This window comes from Talpa europaea, assembly GCF_964194135.1.
Source record: "Talpa europaea genome assembly, chromosome: 2".
NCBI classification, from domain to species: Eukaryota; Metazoa; Chordata; class Mammalia; order Eulipotyphla; family Talpidae; genus Talpa; species Talpa europaea.
Genome location: NC_140068.1, coordinates 130,702,740 through 130,724,196, shown reverse-complemented (window position 1 = coordinate 130,724,196; position 21,457 = coordinate 130,702,740). Strand labels below are relative to the sequence as shown.

General features: G+C 49.7%; 1 pseudogene across 1 annotated transcript in view; it reads left to right on the top strand.

Annotated features, from left to right (window-relative positions):
• The first annotated feature begins 2,631 nt into the window (after positions 1-2,631).
• LOC311188335 (class I histocompatibility antigen, Gogo-C*0101/C*0102 alpha chain-like) overlaps positions 2,632-21,457 on the top strand; it is a 129,419-nt pseudogene continuing 110,593 nt past the window's right edge. The window contains exon 1 of the transcript in view: positions 2,632-2,704. The product of the transcript in view is annotated as a class I histocompatibility antigen, Gogo-C*0101/C*0102 alpha chain-like (transcript). The remainder of the gene's footprint in view (positions 2,705-21,457) is intronic.

The following is a 21,457-nucleotide window of genomic DNA, read 5'->3' as shown; positions in this document are numbered from 1 at the left end:
CTATAGGAAGAAAACATTTTGTGAGAGGTCAGGGAGGAGGCAGGACCAAGAAGTCCTGAGGAACTGGCCTGTCCTGGTCTTCAGGACAGGATCAGGGAACATGAGGAGAAAGCACGTGTGGGAGCTGGGCCAGCCTCCTCCGTCCTTAGCAGGGACATTTCCTTTTTACCTGCAGCTACTCAAGTGAGGTCCCCATGACCAAAGTCATCAGTTGAAATATTTGTCCTTCATTTTTCATACCAAGGAGTTTCATGAGCTTTACAAAAAAGTGTCAGCAAACCTGGCTCTCAGCTGAGAAAGTGCATGTATGTGAGATCATGCCTCACAGTATCAAGAAGATGTTAGACAAGAAATCTCAGACCTCATATGAGGTCTTCTCTACCTGAGAGCCTCTTCCTCCAAATCACAGCTCCAGTGAGCACAGCCCCAAGGAGAACCAGGACAGCAATGATGTCCATAGTGGGTAAGGAGGACTGAGGAGGTGGTTCTGGAAGGGAAAAGTTGAGACTCTGACTTTCAGGCCTCAGCCCCCATCCTGCTGGAGGGCTCCAGAAGGGCTCCTGATGCCCCTGAGAAGCTCTGTGCCCATGACCCCCTCCTTACCCCATCTCAGGACTCGGGGCTCCAGCAGCCCCTCATGCTGCACACGGCACGTGTATCTCTGCTCTTCTCCAGAAGGCACCACCACAGCCGCCCACTTCTGGAAGGTTCCATCCCCCTGAGGCCAGGTGTCCACCAGCTCCATGTCATGGGTCAGGTCCTCCCCATCTCACTGCCAGGTCAGGATGATGTCCACAGGGTAGAAGCCCAGGGCCCAGCACCTCAGGGTGACCTCATGGTCAGAGGTAGCATGGTGGGTCACGAGTGTCTTTAGGAGTTCTGAAAATTCATACTTTAGGTTACTTTCATAGGCCACTGAAGCAGCCTCATGTGACCATCCTGAGAATGGACAGATAATTGCACTGGGTGGACAGAGTGCAAAACTGGAACACCAGCCTGGCCTTGGATCACTGGGATAGTCTCCTAATCCTTGGAAAGTTCTAGAATCAGGGTGCAGCAGTTCAGGGTAGCAGGCTGCAGGGCTCTGAGGGAGAGACTAGAGACTTCTCGTCTTGACCTGGATAGAGGCCCAAGTGACTCAGGAAAGTTGGAGTCAGGATCCAAGACCTCTGAGAATCAGATGTGAGCAAGAAATACACGGTTCACCAGAACACCGCCAGGATCAGAGAGATCAGTTATTTCAGGACTGTTCCTCACCTGGAGAGAGCGCCTTCCTTAATTGCCCCCAGGAAGGGCTGGCACTCTAGGGGTCACTTTCCAGGATCTGGACACCAAGGAGGACTCCTCACCTTCTGGGGCCATAGGAGGGTGGTATCTGGCCTTGAGCCCACTTTGCTTCCCTGTGCTGGATGCCAGCCTTGGCCCTAGGGGAGGCCCGAGGCAACTCTTACTTGCACACAGTGTCCGGTTCCCTTTCTTCAGTTGTCCTTGGAGCCACTGGCCACACTCGCGTTCCAGGCGGGGAGTGTGGAATTCCGAGCGAGGACCTCCTCCCACTCACCCTCCCAGGTCTGCGCCTCCATGCCCGCTGGGGTCCTGGCGCGCAGCTCCTCCATCAGGGTGAGGGGATCAACACCGTCGTAGGCGAACTGATTGAAGCGGCTTAGGCTACCGTCCAGGCCCACTTCACAGCCATCCCTCACCTGCAAGGTGTGAGGCCCTGGCCGCCCCCGCCACGTCAGCGGCACCCACTTAGCACCTCCCATCCCCAGGCAAGCGCAGCTGCTGGGGATTTGTAATAAACTAAAATAGAAACAGGGTAAAAGTTCCAAGGCCTCGAGGAGAAGCTCGGACCCAGAGACTGGAGGGAACCCCTGCCCGTAGGTGGGGATCACGCACCTGTTCCGCTCTGGGTGTAGTGTATCCGCAGGTTGCTCAGTCGGAGCCTGGACAGGTGTACGTGGCTCTCGACAATCCGCTTTTGGCTGTCCCAACCCCTCTAGCTCCATGCAGGGCACTGTTGCCTCCATTTTCAGACTCGGGTCATTGTTGTGGCACCGCAGGAACTGCGTGTCGTCCACGTAGCCCACGCAGATGAAGTGGGGTTCCCCGGGGCCAGGCCAGGACATCGCGGTGTGCAAGTACATTACAGAGTGGGAGCCTGGGGGAGGGGAGGGGCTGAGACCCCAACTCTCCTCTGGGCGCCAGTGTCTGGGTCCGAGGATGAAGGGGCCGGGCAGGGGGAGAGAGCAAGGGGATTCGTGAGAGTAAAAAGGGGTGGCAGGAAAAGGTCAGGGCACAGGAGTGGGTGGAAGGGAGGAGCAGGACACCGAGGTGTGGGGTTTGATGTGGGTGGAGGAGAGGGCGGTCGGGGGACTCTTCCTGGGTCCTGGCCACTGCAGGGTCCTCTCACTCCTTCCAGGCCAAAGCCTGGAAGGACTTTTCTCCTCCGAACTTTTCCCCTCCGAACTTCGCACTCACCTGCCCAGGTCTCAGTCACGACCAGGGCCCCGGACAGCAGCAGGAGGAAGGTTGGGGGCGGCATATTCCGGATCCTCCTGGTCTGGGAAGACTCCAAAACCCAGTGCAGACTTACACCCCGAAAACCTTGACGCTGACTGACTTATGCGGATGGTCGTGTACAGGGAATTAGAGCTGGGCATGTACAGGGTGAAGGACTTGGCGCAGCCTGTGACAGAGCAAAGTGGAGATGAATATTCCCTGCGCTTGGCTCCCCACCCAAACACTGTCCTGAGGCCTGAAGCCCTGAGAACCAGCCTGAGAGCTGGGAGTGGGTCCCGACCGACCCTCCTGCAGGTGGCTCTTGGCTCTGGCGTCTTTGCTTCTGCATTGAGGAGCCTTTCTCACACCGTCTCTCTGAGTACCAGGGTCTGTTTAAATCAGCGATTCTCAAAATTTTTGTCTTTATGATCTGAATACACTCTCACAGATGAATGAGGATCCACGATAATTTTGTGGATTATATCTATCAATATTTGCCATACTAGAGATCGAAAATTAAAAAATACTTATTCATTTAGAACGATATTATCAACCCTACATGTTAATAGGAATAAAATATTTTTATGAAAACTTTTATTACAAAATAAAAAGTATAGTGACAATGTTAGGGGGACAGGATGTCCTGAGCAAGCTTCATACAGGCTTTGTGGACTCCACCCCCACTCCAGACCAAAGCCATCAGGACACTGGGAATGACAAATCCCTTCATCACCACAGAGAGGGTTGCTGGGACCTGAGGGTGGGGTTAAGCTGCCAGATTTGGTATGAAACCTGACACATGGGCTTGTGTTGGCCGCACATGGCTCTTGGCTCGTCGCCAGCTCTCAGTGTGCCATTGGGATTCCAGGTCAGCAGAACTTGTAGGACGCATTCATGAATTTATCTCCCTCTTTTTCTCCCTGAGTTATTCATTTCTAAATTTCTCCTTCTTTTGTAAATAAACCTTTTATTAACCATTTGTGTGTGCCTGCAGTCAAGTCTTAATAAGGCCCTTTTAAGCGCGCAGGTGAGGACCCAGTCACACAACCCATTTCATATGGGGGTTGTCCTGTAAAAGTTTGGTGTTCAACGTGGTTGACCAGGTTACACCTCTGGTTGACCAGCCCAAAGTAACTTTCCTTGCGATGGTCACTGCAAGTGCCACTGGGTCTGCAGGATGCATGGTGTAATCTTTGTCTCAGGTCTTGAAAAGTCTGCTTTTTTTCCCCCTTGTGTACAGCTCTCTCTTGTGGGTGTATTTTTTAGTAAAGCCCGGCCTCAACCATGAGCTTAAGCAGTTTTATCCCTACTTTGAGTTCTTTCAGTTTTTTCCAGCCTTGAGTTTAAGTAGCCTTTTTCCATTAAATATTATCACCAGTTTTATAAATGTACATAATTTGATAAAACCTGGTATATGGTACATTTTTTTTACTCCTGTACACATATGTGGGTGGTTTACAAGCCATCCCTACTTTACAATCTTTGCTTCTGGGTTTTTTTTTTTTGGTAATGTGCATAAGTGCCATTTGCTACATTCTTGTTTCCATGAGAGGTAGATATTCTACTTCACATACTGAGAATGTGCAACAACACATTCAGGCTCTTAACTTAGCCATGCAACAACAAATTCAGGCTCTTAGCTTAGCTATGCAACAACAAAATCAGGCTCTTGATTTAACTATTAAGAGTATGAGGGATGAAAACCGTAGTGTTTTTGAGTCAGCTTTTAAAAGCATGCAGGATCAAGCTTTTAAAAGTATGCAGGACCAGCTACAGGCTGCCCTCCATAAATTGGATATGGCAGAGGTTCAGCTGATGGCACAGAGAAGGGATAAACCTTCCCCTTCCCATGAGGACTGCAAGAGGGCAGAGTTAGAAGAGGAGGATTATCACGTGTTAAACACCTTAAACACATCAGGACAAACACCGTTTCCGTGTGACAAGGCCCCTCCCACGCAGACTCCAGAGGTTTCACAGCCTCCACTGCCCTCCAGGGAAGAAAAAAAAAAGGCATCTCCCCCCACACTAGATGGGGCACCCACTTTGGCAGGAAGAGTCACCCTGAAGCAGGACAATTTCCTCTCTGACAGATGCCGATGGGTGGCTTAAATGAACATGGGCGACCTGCTGGGTACTTTTGGTCACACCATCCCTTAAGCACCGCGGACCTCCTAACTTGGAGGAGCTCTGTCCCCTCATATCGGCAGGCTGCTAAGAGGATGGCGAACTTGTTTACCTCTGTGTTCCTCCCCCACCGCTCTAACTGGGCAGACATACAGTCCATGCCTCAAACTTTGCTGACTCTGCACAAGCAGAGAATGGTTTTCAGGAAAGCCAGGGAGGAGGCTGACTGTCTCCACCAACAGGACAGAGAATCCCCAGAGCCAGAGATGGTTGTCCCCAGAGCCATAGTGGTAGATCCTGAATGGGACCCCAACAATGGAGGAATGGCGATGTTAGAGCTCTACAAAAAATGTTTACTGGTAGGACTGCAGCAGGGAGTCCCCAAGCAAAAAAAAATTAACAAAATATTACAACTTGAACAAGGAGCTAACGAGAACCCATTGAAGTTCCTTGAGAGAATTATTCAGACGTGAACCAACCCCACGGATACTAACCCAGATGCCCCAGAAAATGCTCGTCTGATCACTATGGCGTTCATCACACATAGTGCCCCAGACATAAGGAGAAAGTAAGCAAAGGTGGACGGCGTCACAGAGATGAGTCCGTCCCAGGTAGTGGACATTTAGGGTTTATAATAATAGACAGGACAGGAGACCGAAACCTGTGACTGTTTTCGTACAAAGAGAGCACAGGACAGGGGTTCAGGGAAACAGTCACAGACTGAGACGTGAACCCAGAAGTGAACCCAGGAGAAGAGAACCCCTAGGGAGAAATCAGTGTGCTCACTGCAGGGAAGAGGGACATTGGAAGTGCAGCTGTCCCAGATTACAGGGATGCGGCAGAGGTAATGACAGAAGACAGGACAGAAGACTGAGGACACCACGACATGATGATTCACCCAGGGGTGACTGGATGGAATATAGACGGAGCACATGGAACCCAGAGCTGTGGAGAGAGGAAAGGAGAGAAATGGTAGCCCAGAGTAGAGGCTCAGGTGAAGATAGGAGGGAAGACGGAGAGTAGAAGGAATCTAGAGCCAAGAGCTGAGGAAAGGAGACAAATGATAGTACAGGGAGAAGGTTCAGATGAAGAATAGGGGTGCCCGGGGGCTCCACTAGATCTAAAGAAGCCCATTACAATAACCCCCTCAGAGCCCCGGTAACACTCGTTGTGGGGGAATCGTCTGATCGATTTCTTGGTGGACACTGGAGCGACATTCTCAGTTCTGAATTCTAAATTGACTAAAGTGAGCAAAGAGACCGCAGCAGTCACTGGGATCCCAGGAAGGCCACAACAGAAAGCCTTCTTACAGCCTCTGGATGCCGGCTGGGCACCACACAGCTCCAGCACAGCGTCCTGTACATGGAAGAGTGTCCAATCCCGCTGCTTGGTTGTGACCTTTTAAGTAAGCTTAACGCACGAATTATGTTTTCACCCAAAAATCTGAGGCTTCACCTACAGGTACCTCCAGAACATGCTCTGTAGTTCCAGATATTATTTACTCAAGATGTTCCACCAAAAGTGAAGTTTTACCTTCAGAAATCATTGAACGAGTAAGTAAATGGGTATGGGCTGGTGGGACCCCAGGACGTGCGAAAAATGCACAGTCTATAAAGATAGAAGTGATTGAAGGGGGCCTCCCTGGTGGCGCAGCATGTTGAGTGCTGCGCTGTGAAGCTGTCCGCAGCCTCTGCTCCGCTGGTTCGATTCCTGGCCGGCCAGGGAGATGCCCACATGGCGGGGCAGGCCTCTCCTGCCTTGCCCACTGCTCCCCTCAGCAGTGTATTTCTGCCTGTTCTGTTCCCCTCTCTGTCTCTGGTGAATCCTCTCACCATCCCTCGCTTGTGTCCTGTACCCCAGTTCTTGTATAAAAATAAATAAATCTTTAAAAAAAAAAAAAGAAGTGAGAGAAGGGAACAAAACCCCAAGGAGGAAGCAATACCCCTTAAAGGAGGAGGCCTTGAGGGGAATTGAGCCAGTGTTAAAAAGTTTCCTTCAATCTGGACTCATTAGGCCCTGCCGCTCACCATACAACACTCCGATGTTGCCAGTGAGGAAACCCCATACAGGCCGTTTTGTCCAAGATTTTTGGGCCATTAATGACATTGTCCAGGATTTATATCCCGACTGTGCCTAATCCCTACACCTTATTAACTGCCATACCTGGTGACTTTGGATGGTTTTCTATATTAGATCTTAAAGATGACTTTTTCTGTATCCCAATAGATGTTCAGGATCAACTGCTTTTTTTTTTTTTAAAGAGGTATGTATTTTTATTTATTTGTTTGTTTGTTTGTTTTGTTTATACATGCACTGGGTACAGTCAGAAGCGCGGGAGGGTGAGAGAATTCACCAGAGCCAGAGTGGGGAGCAGAGCAGGCAGAAGGACCGAAGTACACTGCTGAGGGGAGCAGCGGGCGGCAGGAGAGGTCTGCGCGCCATGTGGGACCCTCCTCCGGTGTCCGGGGAGCAGCCGGGAATCGAACCGGTGCTGCAGAGGCCGCGGGCAGCTTCGCAACCCAGCGCTCAACTGCTGCACCACCAGGGAGGCCCAGGATCAACTGCTTTTTGCCTTTGAATGGCAAGACCCTAAGTCCAAGAGCACCCTCCGGGATTGCCGGCCTGTGCTTCCACAGGACCTCCCTGGTGGTGCAAGGAGTTAAGACGCAACCTATGAAGCTATCAGCAGCCACTGAAGCAGGAGTTCTAGCCCTAGCCAGGGAGCTACCCACATGGCACAGCAGACCTCTCCTGACTTGCCAGCTACTCCCCTCAGCAGTGTATTTCAGTCAGTCTGCCTGTTCTACTCCCCACTCTGTCTCCAGTGAATTCTCTCACCCTCCACGCCTCTGGCCCATACGCCAGTTCTTATATGTATAAATAAATCTTAAAAAAAAAAAAAAAGTTATAGGTATCCCAGAAGGTGAGGAGAGAGACCAAGGCACTGAGACACTATTCAAGGAAATTAAGCATGGAGTTTGGTAATTGTGTCACCATTGCTTTATTAGCTATAAAATAAATAACAACTTTAGTCATGCAAGATGTTAACAAAGTGGAAATGGTGTGGGGTAAACAAGAACTGTACTACCTTTGCAACTTTTCTGTAAATTTAACAGTATTCTTTAAATGTTATTTTTTTTTAATGTCCTCAATACTAAATAGATTGTAGAAGGAAAAAATGATCCACTTTCCTGTTTTCCAGAGACTGGAATCCAGGGACTTGTTTTGTTATCCAGGGACTGGAGGGGTCCTGGGGAGAAAAGCTGGAAACCTCACACACAGGGCAGGCTCCAGAGTCTTCCCTCCTCTGAGTCCTGCTTCTCTGACTCCTCACAGAGTATCTAACCCCAGGACACTAGACCCCAGAGCCCCCAACTCTGCCCAATTCACATCCCGCCCCATCCTGGCGGCTCCACCAGAATCCGGAGCAGCGCGGCAGCGCCCCCGTGTGGCCACAGGGCTGAGCACAGGAGCCCAGAGCCGCCCTTTCTCCTGCTCACCCAGGCCCTCCCCAGGCCCTGGGCTCGCAGCGGCAGGACAGGAATCTGCCACAAGGGGGCGCCCAAGTCTGTGTCAGTTTTAGTGTCCTCATTTTTAGTCTCCAGTGGACATGACAACTGGTTCCTAGATTCTGAGAAAATCCCCAAATATAAAGGTTGCCTCAGTCTCTTGGGATGGAAACTTAGATCCCAGGGTCCCTGTAATTTGTTTCTGCTTCTGCTTCCAAGGACGAAAGGCCTTCCTCCTGGGAATCACCTGACATTCTCCATCCTTGGATGAGGGGAGGGCCTAGGAGAGCCCCCAGGGCACTGACTAGGAAGATGGGGAAGTTCCTGGAAAAGAGAGAGAAGATGGAAATGGGGACTTTAGGGGACAGAGTTGGAAAGGGGTACAGTGGGGAGCCAGAGAGGACCGGGCAGGGACGGGGCAGCATCGGGGACACTGTGGGGGGAAGGTCTGTGTGGGCTGATCTCAATTACAATACCCAGTCAACCAGCAGATGAGAAGTGCCTGGAGAGCAGACTCACAACCCCTGAAAATATAGATGTGGAGCACATTTTCTAGTCACCTTCTTCCCCTTTTTCTTTTTTCCTTCCCCTTACAACTGCTACTGTATGATTATTCTGTTAATAAAAAGGCCAGGATCTTGCTCTTCAGCAGCATGCTGCATTATGTAGCCTGCTCCATGACTCCCATTTCTTTATCAGTGCGGTGTTGCCAGATGCAACACTTGGTAAAACACCCATATTTCCAATAGTCAGTCAACTAGAAGGGAAAAAAGAACCTTATTGGATATATGCAAATTAACATTTTGATATGAGAAAATAGAATACTTAGTAAAAGTTTTACTGCTGCAAACCAGCCGCAACAGCCTGGGTGTCAGGGGTTCCTGAAATATGGGATAGCGTAGGCGCAATTGTAGAAAATGAGTGAGGATGAGATGCAAACACTTAATCAGGGTGCGGCCCGGACCCTTGTCAGACAACATGAGTAGCATGGCTTACAGCATTTTACATCCTCGGGAGAGAGAAAGAAAGGAAATATTTCAGTTAGCTTTTATATATATATATTTTTATTGAAAGATATATCAGGGCCTCCCTGGTGGTGCAGGGGTTAAGATACAATCAATGAAGCTATCTGCAGCCACTGCAGCACTAGTTTGATCCCCAGCTAGAGAGCTACCCACATGGTGCAGCAGACCTCTCCTGACTTGCCTGCTGTTCCCCTCAGCAGTGTACTTCGTCAATCTGCCTGTTCTGTTCCCCACTTTTCTCTGGTGAATTCTCTCGCCCCCCTATCTCTGGCCTGTACCCCAGTTCTTATATGGATAAATACATAAATCTTTTTAAAAAAAAGATATATCGGGCCTCCCCTGGTGGTGCAGGTGGTTGAGCCCTGTGCTGTGAAGCTGTCTGCAGCCTCTGCAGCGCCGGTTCTATCCCGGCCGGCTGGCGATGGTCCCAAATGGTGCAGCAGAACTCTCTTGTCATGCCCGCTGCTCTCTTCAGCAGTGTATTTTGTCAGTCTGCCCGTTCTGTTCCCCGCTCTGTCTCTGGTGAATCCTCTCACCCTCCTGCGCATCTAGCCTGTACCCTGGTTCTTGTGTAAATGAATAGATAAATCTTTTAAAAAAAGATATATCATATATCAAAAGATATATTTATGGGCCCAGCTTTGCATAAGTTTTGTAGTTTTCTTTAGTTTCATGACAAAACTGTAGTTTTATTTCTTAGTGTGAAAGAAGTTTAAAAGAATTAATGTTCATAGAGAGAAAGGAAGAAATAACATTAGGAATAAAACACCCAAAGTTCCCCAGCCCCTCGTGGGTAAAGACCCAAACACACAGCCTTGGCCCAAAGCAGGCCACTGTGGCCTGAAAGGTCCCCCAATGCTAAGGCACCTTCAGGTGGGGACCTGGGAAGTGGATGAAAGGAGCCAGTAAGTCTGGGCCAAAAGGAGCAAAATTAAAGTACAAGGGAAAGGTCTGTCTCCCCCCTGGGTCTCTTCCAGGAGTCTCCTTCCACGTCTCTAAGTTCCTGGTTCAAGTCCAAAGCCAAGAAGCAAGGCGGCTTCTCCACACACCTCTCTCCTGTGTGTCTCCCGGGGCTCTCTGCGCTGACAAACCTTTATGTTCTGAGCAAATCATCCATCAGAACAGCCTGTCACAGCTGACACTCTTGGTGTCTGTCATGAGCAGCCCCAGAACTTGCCATCAACCTCCTGGGTATCCTGCCCCTGGTACATCAGAAGGCATCAGTGTCCGGCACTCTTTGGGGCATCAGCAGGGCAGGATCTCAGTTTAAACAAGAGCTTTAGTTCAAAGAAAACAGATCATGAGTCATGTAGCATGTATGTGCAACCTGCATGTGTGCAGATTCCTCTACTAGGTATGGGCCCTTCCTCCCTGGTCCCCTCTCAGAAAGACAGAGCTAAGGTAGGGGAGAGGACACTGTGGTTCTCACCCCTGTGCTCAATTGCAACCACTCAGGCTCAGGGAACAGCATTGAGGTTTCTCTAACAAACAGGAGAGCAGGGAAATAAAGAGTTTCTAAGGCCTCAGTGGCCGGCTGTGTCACCCAAGATAGTGTCCGCTGTGTCCAATAGTCCCAAATTAAGGCTGCCTGTGTAAGGTGGTACAGTCCCGTCAGGGAGGGCCTGGAGCTGGTGGAACAGCCGGAAGCACTGGGCCAGGACCCAACCCATAGTGGCAGCAGGAGGTGTTCCCAGGGGGTGCTCCCCTCTGAGCATCACCCCAGCAGGCACAGCCACAGTCTGAATGCTGGGCCTGAAGGGAAGGAGGCAACAGCACCGGGAGGTGGTGCCGGACAGTCAGCAGCAATGACAGGTCTCAAAGCTGACCTTGCTGCTGTAGCCCCAGTGGGCTGCATGCCCTGGGGTGGTGTGTGGGGACAGAGAGCCTCTGCTGCCAGATTGGTTGCCGCCATTTCCATGACACTGAAGGTGGCTGCTGGTAAAGTGCCCACCTACTGTCACCCACTGCCACTCCCGCTGCTGGGTGCAGTGGCCACAGCTGTCAGGGTGGCCTCAGCCCTGTCCTCAAGCAGCGGCCTTCTGGAGCCTGCCAGAGCTGGTGGGGTCCATTCATACCCAGCTGATGCCCCCCAGCTATCATCCCTAGCTCAGTGAGGAGGTCCTTAGCGAAGCTGTCCTGTGGCACCCACTGCAGGGCGGCCTTGGTGCTGCCCAGAAGCAGCTCCTCTGAGGGGCCAGGGATGGAGGAGCCAAGCCCTAGGGGCTCCTGTGCTTAACCCTGGCTTGCTCTGGGGGAGGGGCCCCCTGAAATCTGTCTGCCCCCTGTCAGGAAACTCCCCCTCTGCCACCACCTCTAGAGCTGTGCCCACCAGCTCCCACCTGCACACACAGGGTGCCAGGGTAGGAAAACCCCACTGCATCTGCCAGCCCTTTCAGACTCCTGCTCCCACTGGCCTCTGGCTGTGCCCACTGGGGCAGCTGCACCAATAAAGCCCACACGTCCCACCACTCAGGGGGCAGGACAGAGCTGGGTAAGCCACAGGGATCTGGAGTCAGTGTTACACACTACACTATTATATACAGACATATACACATTCACATGTATCTATTAATGCCTTTAGTAAATTTTACTTGAAAAATCTATGTTGTAAATTTGTATGAAACGAGTAAGAAATCCATCCAGGAATAGTGACAGATTTTCCTTATGCTGAACCACTTCCTCATGCCCACCTGGATATGCCTTCTGGGAGAGAAAGCAAAACAGACCCCCCAGCACATGTCTTGTCTTTTTCCTCCCAGGTCCTCACAGCTCCCTGATCACCGACATCAGGGGGATCCCAATTTGGCTGTGTGGCATCGGGCAACCCCACACTGACAAAGACGCGGGAGGCGTGGAGCAGGCTGCATAATGCAGGCTGCCGCTGCGAGCAAGATCCTGACCGTTTTTATTGGTGGAATAATCATAGAGCATCAGCTACGTGCGTTAGGAGGACAAGGAGAAAGGATGGGTGAAACTCGGGAATGTCATCAAGGGCTTGGGGGGACATGAGTCTGCTGACTATGTTATCAGCTTGGTGACCAAGTGTTGTAATCGAAAACTGGACCCCAAACCCCCGGCTATGTTTCTAATCTTATTAAGAAGGCATTCCACTGATCAGCCTCTGGGGTCCCTTGTCATACATCAGTCCTCAGCGCCCAGGGCGTTCCCGGTCCTACCTCTTGATGCACACCCTTTCCAGAGTGATCCAGCTTTCTGCTCTTGATTGGTATGAAAGTCACCTTGTAAGGTTTGGCTCATATGACTGTGACTGGACCGTTCTGACCTTGGTATAGGAATGCAGAACTGCAGGTAACCGTAATGGTGGCTGAACGGGCCACTGAAGTCTGGCAGACCCACATGGTTGAGCCCCAGGATGTATGTGGGCATGTTACAAACGCTCAGGTCTCGCCCAGATCCAGCAGCTCAGAGTGATGAACAGGGAGCCTGGGAATCTCTTCTTCAACATGCTCTGCATGTGAGGCTGACGCACAGCCAGGTGGGAGTCATGGTTTTGACCTGCTGCTAAAAGTGTGATATGAAAGCAGCACATCAGCACCAGCGCTGTTATAAACACAGACTCTCGGGCTCTGTTCTAGACCTTCTCAGTCTTCATAAGCATCCCAGTGACTCCTCGGCTCACTGAAGTGGGACTCTTTGATCTTTGTGTCTTCTCCACGTGGGGTCAGACTGTGCAGTGAGTGGGGCTTTGGTCTGATCAGGTCACCCAACAAATATCATTTACATCATATCACCTCCCAGATCTATTTCTCAGTTTACATATTTTACCTGTGCTCCAGGCTTGTCTGACCTTTGCCACCATCACTGTATTTTCAGTAACCCTCAGCTTCAACTCTCCTAATGAACACCTCGGATGCCATTTCCACAAATGTGCTACTTCTGAAGCCTGCTCGTGTCACCGAGGGCTCCACATCTCTACTTCACAGTCTGAGATGTTGGGTGGCATCCTGACCCATCTTTCTCACAACCCAGATGTTACATTAGGAAATGCTGTAAAGTCCATCCCTAAATATATCCAGATCCAAACACTGTGTTACTTTCCTCATCATACCCCATAAAGCTACCAAATTTTCCATCTTAGAACCTGTGCTAGTTTCCCACATTTATCTTCCCACCTATCACCTTCACCTCTTGATTCTGCACAGCAGCCAGACGGAGGCTTCCAAAAAGAAGTTGCACCATGTCAATCTCTGCCCAGAAAGGTCTGGTAATCCCACATCTTACTCAGAGAAAAACCAGTCTTCAGTGACAAGAATAAATATTTGGCAGTTATTTCTTTTTAGGAAAAGTATAGGTTTTTCACTTTGAAAAAAGCAAAAGCACAATGTATCAGTTTAGGTAGAAATCCAGCAGCCAAATATACTACTTGGCCATCAATGTTCCCTTTCCAAATACATTTAGATGCACAATATTTTACAATTATTTCATGATGGTTTTAAATTAAAAGCCATAAAATCTTTAGTTAAATAGCCCCACATCTGGATTGAATCATGGTAGTATAGATATTTTTTAGAAATTCCAGTGTAGGGCCTCCCTGGTGGTGCAAGGGGTTAAGACACAACCTATGATGCTATCCTCAGCCACTGCAGCAAGACTTCGATCCCTGGCCAGCCAGGGAGCTACCCGCATGGTGCAGCGGACCTCTCCTGACTTGCCTGCTGCTCCCCTCAGCAGTGTACTTCAGTCAATCTGCCTGTTCTGTTCCCCACTCTGTTTCTGGTGAATCCTCTCACTCCCCCGCTTCTGGCCTGTACCCCAGTTCTTGTATACATAAATAAATAAATCTTAAAAAATAAAGAAATTCCAGTTTATCTATTCATCAGTAAAATGCATTTCACAATGTCCCCAAAGAAGAAGCTTCCTGTGTGTCAGGAGTTGACAGTGTCATCACACCTGCTAGGAAGTGGGTCACTTGCACAGTCACTACTAAATTCCATCAGACCTGCTGTCATACTGAGGCTTCCCGTGAACAAAGTACTACAAGTGGTCATTGCCAGACCAGCAGGAAGACGGAGCTCACTCCTGACACCAGACACCACCTGAATCCTGTACTTATGTTCCCTTGTCATGGTGCTGAGCCTTGGTGCTATTAAGCACAATGAGTTTTCCTTAATGAATTTTGGGAGTTAAAGCAAAGGTATATTACCTGGCTCCCTCAATAATTTACTATCTCTCCAACTTTTTAAAAATTATTGATGAGACTATATAAGTTATGGATTCACTGGCTAGGAAGACACAGTGACCTCTTAGGTCAAACCCTGGTGTTTACCCATGAGGTTGGTTTCTCTTGGTCTCTCACCATGACCATCATCTATCTGTCAGCAGTGCCCTCAATGTGGAGTTTCAAATGCTGTCATTGCTATGTCTCCTGGCTGGATATAGATTATTTCCCCTCATTAAAAATATTTAATAATGGAGCAATAATGTGCTCAGGGTGTCCCCGGTGGTGCAGCAGGTTGTGCACAGTGCTACGAAGCTGTCCACAGCCTATGCAGCGCAGGTTCAATTCCTGGCCCACCAGAGAGTTATTGACATGGCATGGCAGACCCCTGTCTCACCTGCTGCTCCCCTCAGCAGTGCTTTCAGTCCGTCTGTTTGTTCTGCTCCCCACTCTGTCTCTGGTGAATTCTCTCACCTTCCCGCACCTCTGGCCTATACCCTATTTCTTGTAAAAATAAATAAATCTTTAAAGAAAAAATAATGTGCTCAGTCTTTGTAAAGTCAGCATTGAATAATTTCTCTCTCTCTTTTTTTGAAAGATTTATTCATGCACAGAAGAACCGGGGCACAGGCCAGATGCATGGGAGGTGAGAAGATTCACCAGAGCCAGAGCAGGGAACAGAACAGGCAGACTGACGAAATACACTGCTGAGGGGCACAGCGGGCGAGACAGGAGAAGTCTGCCATGCCATGTGGGTTGCTCTGTGGCTGGCGAGGATCGAACCGGCACTGCAGAGGCTGCAGACAGCTACACAGTGCTGCGCTCAACCTTCTGCACCATCAGGGAGGCCCTAATTTCTCATTTTTCACAACCATTTCCTGCTTGCTGCTGTGCTTTTCTTCTGTCACCTTCTTCCATAACTGTGGTCTCTTTCCTTCAAAGGAGGAATGAGCCTCCAATTCTACCCCACAATGTAAATTATTGTTCACAGCTGAAGTCAAAAGAAGAGGTGAATGTCTGTATGGTGAGCTGAGCCACTAATAAGTGGCCTTAAGATCTGAAGACATGAAAATCACCATCATGAATGGAAACTGAATGGCTTCATCAGCACTATCCCCAGGGCCTCAGGGATCAAACCCCTGACCCACACTTACCTGCAACCTGAGTGTAGCTTCCTCTTTGTCCTCCTGTGGGATGAATCATCATGTGAGACAAGGGAGGAGTCAGCCCGTGCAGTCCTAAAGGAATCTTCTAATCCTGGAATACTGTGACTAAAGACCCAGGTCAGGACTGGGAAAAATGAAGAAAGGAAGTGCGGGGACTGGACCAAATGCCTTCTGGGCAACATGTGTGTGGATGGTACTTCCCATTAACCAGGCAGGGCAAGTTCTCCCTCGGACTTGAAAGCCCCCAGTGGACAAGATCCCCCCAGTCCCTTCCCTACCTGAGTGCTTCTTCCTCCAGATCACAGCTGCAGCCACTGCAGCTCCAGTGAGCACAGCTCCAAGGAGAACCAGGTCAGCAATGATGCTTTTGAAGTTCTCAGAAGGGCTCCTGATTCCCTTGAGAAGAGGCCCTGTGCCCAAGTCCCCCTCCTTACCCCATCTCAAGATAAGGGGCTCCAGCAGCCCCTCATGCTGCACATAGTATGTGTCTCTCTGCTCCTCTCTAGAAGGCACCACCACAGCTTCCATCACCTGCAGGCCTGGTGTCCACCCAATCCATGTCCTGCATCAGATCTTCCCCATTTCTCTGCCAGTTCAGGCTGATGTCCACAGGGTAAAAGCCCAGGGCCCAGCACCTCGGGGTGACCTCATGCTCAGAGATGGGGTTGTGGGCCACATGTGCCCTTTGGGGATCTGAGTGGGAAGAATCTGAAATTTTATGGTTTATATTTTCTCCATGGACACTGAAGCAGCTTCATGACGATCCTCAGAATGGACAGGACAATATGCTTGGAAGAAGGAAGCACAAACCCCAGAAACCAGCCTGGTCTGGGAGTCCGGGAGAGTAGGTGAGAGCCTGGGGTAGGATGCAGGTCTCTAAGCATTTTGTTGCTGACTTGGGTGGAGGGTGATGACACAGACAGGCAGGAGTGAGATCTCCAAAAATGCTCTCTGACTAAAAATCAAGATCTTGAGGGAGAAACTCATTGTTCCTAAGAAGACTGCCAGTGAAAAGGATCCTATGCAGGGTGATTTCAGGGGGTGGTCTCCCCTCTTTCTCAGGAGAAACTGGATTCCTTAACTGTCCCTCAGAAAAAATAGGAGCCGCTGGACCAGTCTCTACTACAGAATTTTGAAATGTGACAGACAGCTCCTTCTCTGACCAGAAGGGGGCGCTTTTCTGACCATGATTCCGTTTTCCCTGAGGGGTGTAAGCCTCAGGGAGATGAAAGACTCCTCAGCACCTCTTACTTCTGAGCTGCAGCACCTCCTTCCCCATCTGCAGGAGTCTTGGGAGTCACTCCACGCACCTGCCCTCCAGGTTGTTCATTTTGTGCTTTGCCCAAACTTCCTCCTCCACTATGGCAGGTGCCATAGCCTCTCGAAATCACTGTGGAATGGATCTGTGACCTGCCCTGGGCAAACATTGTTCACCATCCTAGCTCTGATTGTAGTAGCTGCGCAGGTCCTCCAGGAGCCATGTAGGGGAGCTTTGAACCTCTGTGCCTATTGTCTTTGGTTCTGTATCATTGTCCAGATCCTCCTGTCCCATCTGCTCTACCCTGGGCTCCAGCACCTCCACACTGTGACCTGGAGAGTCGCTGTCAAACCGCCTGAACTGTGTGTGTCGTCCATGTAGCCCACGGCGATGTGCTGGGGCTCCTTGAGGCTGGGCTGGGAGGTCTTGGTGGTACAGGTCAGAAGCGTGGGAGGGTGAGAGGATTCACCAGGGACAGAGTAGGGAGCAGAACAGGCAGACGGACCGAAGACACCACTGAGGGGAGCAGTGGGCGAGACAGGAGAGGTCTGCTGTGCCATGTGGGCTTCTCCCTGGCCAGCGTAGAATTGAACCAGTGCTGCAGAGCCTGCAGACAGCTTTGCAGTGTGAAGCTCAACCACTGTGCCACCGGAGGCCCTGGGAGATCTTGGTTTCGAAAAGCCTTAGATAGTGGGAGCCTGGAGGCAGGAAGGGGTGAAAGCCAGGCTGACCCATCTCCCTGGGTCCTGAGTCCCAGGGAGATGGGGCATGAGGGGAGAAAGTGTTCAGGGAAGGAGGAGCCTCCAGAGCTTGAAAAGGGGCATCAGGTGGAGAAGGAGTGGGACTCAGGGGGACAGAAGAGGGAGCTAGTGTGGGAGGGACAGAAAGGCACTAGGACTGAGAAGAACCGTGGGGGGACAGAGGGGCCTAAGGCAACAGCCTCCACCAGAGAAGCCTTTTCTCTCCCCATCCTGCACTCACCAGCCTGGGCCTGGGACACAGCCCTGGAGAGAAGCAGCAGGAGGAGGTTGGGGGCTCCATGACCAGCACTGCTGGGGTCTGGGGAGCTTCTGACTCTAGGCTGGTGGACAGAGACTTAACTGGGGGCCATGCTGATTGGCTTCTCTGGGAACCTCCAGGCACTGGGGACTGAGAACTGGGGGGGAGTCACAAGTGTCCAGGGTCCAGCACAGGTGGTGGAGACAGAAGGGAGGCTAAGGGGGCAGTGGGGTATCCCCAACAGTAACCTTCCTGCCCTAGACACAGCCCTGGGGCCTGGAACTATGAGAACCAGACTAGGGCCCTGGGGCTTTGCTCTGCCCCCTCCTCTCCTCACCCAGAGCTTTGTCACACTGTCTCCCTGATTCCAGGCCCAAGGACTGGGTCAGCGCTTCTCAGTCATTTTCCTTTCAGAATCTGCATAAAGTCTTACAGATAAGTGAGGACGCCAAGTATACTTTTGTTTATGAGGTATTACTACCCCTATTTACCACCCTAGGAATAAAGCTGTGTTTAATCATGTAACTATTTCATTTAGAATAATATGTATAACCCAATGCATGTTAACAGAAAGTGTTCTTAACAGAAATAATATTTCTGAAAATAATCGGGGCAATGAGAAGAGTGGATCTTTTGCATTTTATATTTTTGCAATTGTCTTTCTTGTCTGTCTCATTAGAAGACCTTTGCATTTTCATATTTTCTTCTCCATTTGGTCTGTTGTTCTGGTTGAAGTCTATGAAAAAATACACACTGCCTTACTATAACTATGCAGACACTGCCTTACACAAATATGTTGAAGTAGTGTTTTCAGACAATTTGAAATATTCCACTTTGATACTACATTAAAACTATACAGGTGGTGTTTTGGTATTTTCTCCAAGGTTAATTGCAAAGTGAAACCTGAAACAGTATCATTGAATATTTCTTATTCTGTTACATTTCCATAGTGTTCTTGTAGAAATAAATTCTGGCCTTTTATCCAGGCAGAGGAAGAACAATCAGTACTTCAGGAATGGTGAGGTCAGAAGCTTTATTATTCATGTATGAGGTCCCAGACCTGGGTAGCCCCGTAAGGTTTGAGCACCAGTTTAAAGACCAAGGGTATTTGGTTTGTTTCCAAAGCTTAGCTATTGTAAATAGTGCTGCTATAAACATAGGGGTGCAGGTGCTCTTTGGAATTGATGTTTCTGTGTCCTTTGGGTAAATACCTAGGAGTGGAATTGCTGGATCCTATGGAAGCTCTATGTTTAGTAGGTCCAGAAATCTCCACACAGCTCTCCATAGTGGTTGGACCAGTTTGCACTCCCACCAGCAGTGCAGGAGAGTTCCTTTTTCTCTACATCCTCGCCAACATTTGTTGTTGCTAGTTTTTTTAATATGTGCCATTCTCACTGGTGTAAGATGGTATCTCATGGTAGTTTTGATTTGCATTTCCCTGATTACAAGTGATGTTGAACATTTTTTCATATGCCTGTTGGCCATTTGCATTTACTCTTCAGAGATCAAGAAGGTGTGGTACATATACACCATGGAATATTACTCAGCATTCAAAAAAGATAAACACATGCAATTTGAAGCAACATGGATGGCGCTGGAAGGGATCATGCTCAGCGAAATAAGCAAGAAAGAAAAAGAAAAATACCGGATGGTCTCACTCATAGCAGGAATCTAGAAAACTTAAATAAGGGACCAGGAAAATGAATAACTATAAGAAAGTGAAAATCAAAATCAACAAACAACTATGAACCAGAGACACTTTATGGGGGATGGGGGGCGGGGAGGGGAGGGATTGGGGTCTAAATAAGGGGGTTCCAATTGTATGGGGAATATAAAAATAAAATTTATTTTAAAAAAATCAACAAAACAAAACAAAACAAAAAATAAAGACCAAGGGCTCCTTTTATACACAACTGTGTCTATATCTCTTACATTGATAGTGATGTGGTTTTTGTGGTCTGTGGGTTTAGAATGTGGGGTCCTTGGGGTCACTCTGGGAAAGGTTTCACCAGAGCTCCTATTTCAGCGACACATGGAGAATTCTCCAGGCGAGTTTCTCCACGGGACAGAGACACTAGTTATATTTAAAGGGAAGGTTTATTAGGGCAAGAGACAGAAGAGTAAGACACTTACATAGACACAGGTGGGCAGGAAGAGCTGCTCCGAAAGGGACAGGTTTGCTGAGAGAGGCCTGCGTGGTTGCAGGCGAGCGGCCTTGAGGAGAGCTGCCTCCACTGAGGGAAGTCAGTGAGGAGAAGCCTTGGCAGGTACAGGTCATGGCAGGCAGGGAGGCTGCTGCCCTGCGGAGAGAGGTATCTGTCACAGGTGGGCAGAGGGATATAGTCCTTTTCTGTTGGGAGGGGCCACTCCTTGTAAGCTTTAGGGTTAGTGGCTGATTTGGGATAACTTTGCAGAATCTGAAAAAGACCTGAAATTCCACAATGGGCTCAATCTCCCTATCTTTACCTTTGGATGCACCCTGGGATACCTGCTTGGATGTTATGCTTTGTAATCTAGGCTTTGGCACCAAAGGATCTTAGTTTTCACAACTGTGTAGTCTGTGCAGAAGGATCCTAGTTTCCACAACTGTGTTGATGGTTATGCTAATCTCTTCTACCCCCATCCTTGTGAGAGCCAGTGTAGGACCAGGATGGCCACAGAGCAGGTTACTTATCATTCGGCAGATGGGGTAAAGGAGAGTCCTGGAGCCCGCATTGGTTTTATTAGGCTTTTATTGAGCTTTACATGTAGTGTGGCTACAGGGTAGGCAGGGGTGCCAGGGGGCCAGAAAGCCTGCAGGCCTCCTAGCCCCTGGCAAGTCTTCACTTTGGGCTTCTCTGGCTACTTTCTCCCCTTTTCTCTTCTGCTGCTCTCCTGCTTCTGCTTCTCTGGAGCCTATCTCAATACCCCTCCCACGGCCCACAGAAGTAAACCAGACAGCTTGCAACAATGTAACAACTGCAGGTGCCCCATCAGGCAAGGCAATCCTGATGGTGGAAGGGCAGAAAAGCCTGAAAACCATTTATCCTACAGCCAGGTTTCTGGTCTTGTGGTGCTTCCTTTCTTCAGTTTTTTTCATTCCTGTCCTCCATCAATAGCATCGTTTTCAGCAGTGCAGGGTCAGGACTGGATACAGTGCAGGTTTTCTGATCCCATGCAGACCGGGTAAAGGAGGAGTCAGAGTCCTCAGTGGGTTTTTTGCAGGTCTTTTATTGGGGTTCACCAGGCATATGGCAGGCAGGGGTGTTGGGGGGGGCGGGACGCTGGCAGGCCTCCCAGCCCCCAGCAAATCCTCACTCGATCTGGGCTCTCTGGTGATCTCGGCTTCTCTTTCGGTTTCGGCTTCGGCTTCTACTGCTGCTGCTGGCATCCCCGTGACGCCGCCCTTAAAAGCACAGTCTTAGCTCAGCTGAATCCCATCTACCTATGCCCACACCCTATTCCAGGTGCCCGCCATCAGGCACGCATTCAGGACAAGGATCCATCATCTATCCTGATGGCAGAAGGGCAGAAAAGCTTGATATTTTCTTTACCCTACAAGCAGGCACAACCATTTGCTGCAAAGTCCCCAGACAAGGGGCGCCAGGCAGAGGGGGCAAGATGAGGTATTTGAGGATGCCCTTTAAGAGACAGGCCAGCTGGTTTACTGCCCAACGTTGTAGATAAGAGTGCTCAGGCCCTGGCCATGCATCTTA